The sequence below is a fragment of the Palaemon carinicauda genome, chromosome 1, assembly GCF_036898095.1.
Source record: "Palaemon carinicauda isolate YSFRI2023 chromosome 1, ASM3689809v2, whole genome shotgun sequence".
NCBI lineage: Eukaryota > Metazoa > Arthropoda > Malacostraca > Decapoda > Palaemonidae > Palaemon > Palaemon carinicauda.
This window is the reverse complement of record NC_090725.1, coordinates 171,926,228-171,931,227: the sequence shown is the minus strand read 5'-3', so window position 1 is coordinate 171,931,227 and position 5,000 is coordinate 171,926,228.

The following is a 5,000-nucleotide window of genomic DNA, read 5'->3' as shown; positions in this document are numbered from 1 at the left end:
TCCCGGTCGACTAGACCTAGAGACCTAAGATGTTACCGTTATACATCTTTTCAACTAACTATAAACCATGTTAGAGCTTCCTGCCCCCTACAGGGAAGAGTCCTACTAGACTCTGGAAAAGTCTCGAAGAGTACATATACCTATGTATGAATACCAGGCAAGCTAATATAGTGGTCTCGCCCTATATTAAGTGAAGCATAGTTTGTAAAGAACCACTGCGTCAATATGAAATATCGACCAGTTCTCCGCACAATACTTGTATTGGACAAAGGTTTTATATCCGCATAGGAGGAAAACCAATGCAACATAGCTTGCATAAAGGAACAATTCTATTAGAATTATCCCAGATAAGGTACATAGAATGAATGCTCAATTATACCAATAAATTGACACAGGTGAAGGAGACGCAAGGTTCTCAAGAACCAGATTATTGACAGGCAATAAATAGACAGGTAAAACCACAATTATATATATATATATACATAAGAAGAGGATAACCCAAAACTTTAAGCATAAGTATGATAGTAAACAGAGCTTGTTTGTCCGAAAGAAAAAACATTAAATGCCACTTTTAAGATACCGAGGTATCAAAGTCATAAAAGCCTGTATTACAAATCAATGACATTAGCATTAGAAACGCTCGGCACACATGTCTGCACTTATGCTAGGTTCACCTTCGGAAATGGAACAGTCTGCATGGGCAACACAGTGCCCTCACTTAGTTTGTAGTACTGTATGTAACTACACACTCACCCTGGAATTAATCGTCCCAACTAAGACCACTGTTCCTCGCAGAGTTAAACAGTAGGGTTAACACCGCGACCCACTGCTACCACAGATCTCTTTTAGTTCCTCTACTTGCTTCGCATAGTGGCGAAAGAACACTCTGGAAGACTTCCAGCCAGTGTATGAACGGAGATGTTCAAAATCCATACAATTAAAGAAATTTAAAGATGAGGCAACTTTCCTCGGATCGTGACCTGCGGGTGTATTGTCAGGATCCGCTCTGCGAATAAAATATGTGATTTTCGCTCTGAGTTGATTCAGAGATAAATTTAAGCCTGATGTTTCTCCCCTGAATAGTTGACCACCCTTGAAGTCTGAAGTTCTATGAAGATAGACCTTTAGGCATTCTACTGGACATAGAGATGCATCTTCTTTCAGAGGGCAGATTCTCCAGGGACCCCCACCTGTTGGTGGGTAACTCATTCTTGGCGAGAAACGTAGGATCCGGAAACAGGTTCAGTTCTCCCCCATCCAGGAACTGAACACGACCTGCCTCTCTCGAGAGGCTACAATCTCACTAACCCTGGCCCCGGACACGAGTGCAAAATAGGAAAATAACTTTTTGTGTCAAATCCTTTAACGCACACTCTTCATTGCTTAACAGAGAAGCGAAATGAAGAACTTGTCTAAAGACCATGAAATGGGCTTTGGAGGTGCTGAAGGTCTGAGCCTAGCACAGGCTTTCGGGACTTTATTAAAGATCTCGTTACCTAGGTCGACCTGGAAGGCATATAGAATGGGTCTTGTCAAAGCAGACTTACACGCTGAAATCGTGTTAGCTGCCAATCCTTGACCATGGAGGTGGAGAAGAAAGATAAGCAGAAGTCTGTCAAGATCTCCTGCGGATTCTTCGCCTTGACAAAAGGCCACCCATTTTCTCCAAGATGACTCATATTGCCTTCTAGTAGATTTGCACTTATATTCCTCAAGGAAGTCTATGCTGGCTTTCGAAATCCCGAAACACTTTCTCACCGCTAGGGAGAGAAAATCATGAGCTGCAGGGTCCGGGTTTTCTGTAATGAAGCGCAGACAGTTGACTTCTGGACTCGCTGGGTCAGAACTGGATCTGGTAGTGGTACAAACTTCAGCTACAGTTCCAATGCCAGGAGGAACCACACGCTGTTCGGCCACTTGTGGGCCACTATTGCCGCTACCCCTTGAAGGATCTCAGTTTGTTGAGGACCCTCAACAGAAGGTTGTGAGGAGGGAACAGATAAATCCTTGACCATCTGTTCCAGTCGAGGGACATCGCGTCCACTGCTTCCGCTAAGGGGTCTTCGTACGGGGCACGTACTGGGGCAACTTCTTGTTGTCTTTCGTCGCAAAGAGGTCTATCTGCAGTTCTGGGACTGATTCAGATTGAAGGAGAATGATCCTGCGTCTAAGGGCCATTCCGACTCTATCGGTGTGAACCTGGATAGAGCGTCCGCTGTCACATTGCGGACTCCTTGAAGGTGAACTGCCGACAGGTACCACTTCTTCTTTTCCGCCAATCGGAAGATGGCCAACATCACCTGGTTGAGAGGTGGTGACCTCGAACCTTGTTGATTCAAGTATCTCACATCTACCTCGCTGTCTATCACCAACCTTATGTAGATCGAGTGACGCGGGGAGACTTTCTTTAAGGTAAGGAGCACTGCCCTAGCCTCTAGAAAGTTTTATGTGAAAGGTCTTGAATAGCTTGGACCAAGTCCCCTGGACTTTTTTCCGATGAGAGTGACCTCCCCATCCCTCCTTCGAGGCGTCTGAGTGAATCGTCACCGACGGGGGAGGTGGCTGAAGAAGAACCGACTTCTTTAGATGTCTGGCTTGGGACCAAGGCCTGAGAAGAGTACTTAGCCGAAGCGGCTGGTCTTCTCAGATCTCTTCGCGCGTTTGATGCATAACTTCTCCAAACTCCGATTGCATCCTTTAGCTGTGCTCTTAGCACTGGGTCTGTCACCGAAGCAAACTGGAGAGAGCGCAGTACCCTCTCCTGCTCGCGTCTTGATATCCTTTCGGAATCTAGAAGTCTCTTGACAGAACCCGCTATCTCCTTCGTTTTCTTCGCCGGGATGGAGAAACGGTGTGACAAAAGGTCCCAGTGGATTCCCAGCCACTGGAACTTTTGAGATGGAGAAAGTCGAGACTTTTTCTGTTGATCTTGAAGCCTAGGTACTCTAGGAACTGGATCACTTGAATGGAAGCTTGCAAGCATTCTGTCTCGGATGCTGCCCACACCACCAGTCGTCCAGGTAGGCTACTACCTGAATTCCCTTTAGGCGTAATTGTTTGAGAGCTACGCTCGCAAGCTTCGTAAAAATCCTTGGGGCTATGTTTAGCCCGAATGGCATGGCTCCGAAGGCGTATAGTCTTCGTTGTAGCCTGAACCCTAGGTAGGGGGAGAGTCGATGGCTAATTGGAATGTGCCAATAGGCGTCTGACAAGTCTATAGAGACGGAATATGCCCTCTTGGGCAGTAAGGTCCTTATGTGTTGCAGTGTTAGCATTTTGAATTTGCAATTCACTATGAACTTGTTGAGTGGCGACAAGTCCAGAATGACTCTGAGCTTTTCCGAGTCTTTCTTGGGAACACAAAACAGCCTCCCTTAGAAATTGATGGGCTTCACCCTTCGGATCACCTTTTTTCTCCAACAGTTCTTGAACGTACTCCTCCATAACGGGGGTGGAGTGTTGGAAAAAACCGAAGGCACGGGGGTGGAGTGCTGTACCAGCTCCCGCCCAGTCCATTCTTGAGTAGGCTGTGGGCCCAGGGATCGAAGGTCCACCGATCCCGAAATTTCAGAAGTCTCCCTCCTACCGGTATCACCTCACTTGGACTGCCGTCCTGAGGTCTTGCCTTCCTGACCACAACCACCCCTGAATCCCCTTCCCCTTGAGGGGCGTCTAGACGAGCCTCTGGCTGCTCCTCTAGGCTTTGCTCGAAAGGAAGTAGACTGCCCTTCGAACGCTGGGGTGAATGCCGTGGACTGTGTCGACACGGCCTGGGGTACCCACTGAAAAGTGGTTGGGGTTTGTGCCACGATCTGGGGCACTGGGGGCAATGGCAATTGCAGTTGCTGTTGCTGTCTAACAGGCTTGGCTGGCCGAGACGGTAGCCTAGTCCTCATAGTCTTCCTCTTTGGTTGAGGACCCTCATCCGGGGAAGACTTTCTTTTGATAGCCAGGCCCCACTTCTGGAGAAGGTTTCTATTCTCCAAGGCGGCCTTATCAACAACTTATTTGACCAAGTCGGTAGGGAAAAGGTCTTTTCCCCAAATGTTGGAGGAGATTAGTTTCTTTAGCTCGTGCCTCACCGTAGCCGAGGTAAACACGAACTCCCTACAAGCTCTCCTTGCCTTGACGAAGCCATAAAGGTCCTTCGTCACTGTGGCCAGATGAGACTTGGCCACTACCATGAACATTTCATGGACCTTGGGGTCACTTGCCATCGTCTCGAGAGTAGTCTGAAGAGACATTGAGGCAGTCAGTCTTTCTTTTGTATCGAACTCTCTTCGCAAAAGAAAGTCAGACAGCTTAGGGAGGTCCTTGGCGAACTGACGTCCGGCAATATCAGCCTCCAACTTTCCAACTGAGAACGTAAGATGGACGTCCTTCCAGTCTTTGTGGTCCAGCGACAAGGGTTTACACTCCTCTAGGGAGGGGCAAGACTTGCCGGCCTCGACTGCTTTTAGTACAGCCAGAAACCCTTTCTGTAAAAAGGGGAAGGCTCTAGTAGGCGAGGACACAAAGGAAGGGAGCTTCCTATTCAATGCGGCTACCTTTGAGTTAGAGAAGCCCCTCTCTTTCATCGAGGATGAAAGTAGAGCTTGAGCCTTAGCATTGTCCATCACTATGACCTCCTTCGGCTCTGTCTCCTCCTTTGAAGCTGGTTCCTTCCTCAGCCGGACATAACAGTCCGGATATGATGCCTTGCTGGGCCAGAATTCCACCTCCTCCAGGGGAACTGAGCCCAGCTTATCCGAGATGACGATCTTTCCAGTCGTCATCGGCATGTGCTCAGCATACCTCCATGGGTTAGCATCTGAGCACAAGGGAAGGTCTTTCACATTGAGCTTTTTCTGGGGCCCATGTGATTCTGCAAGGCACTGCATTTGCAGTTCCATTGCAGCCGCCTTCTCCTGATTCTCCTTCTGCATTTGTTGGATCATTCCAACAATAGAAGAGAGGGCCTGTCCCAGCTCTACTGGGAGACCGGCCGATGTAGAGGGAAT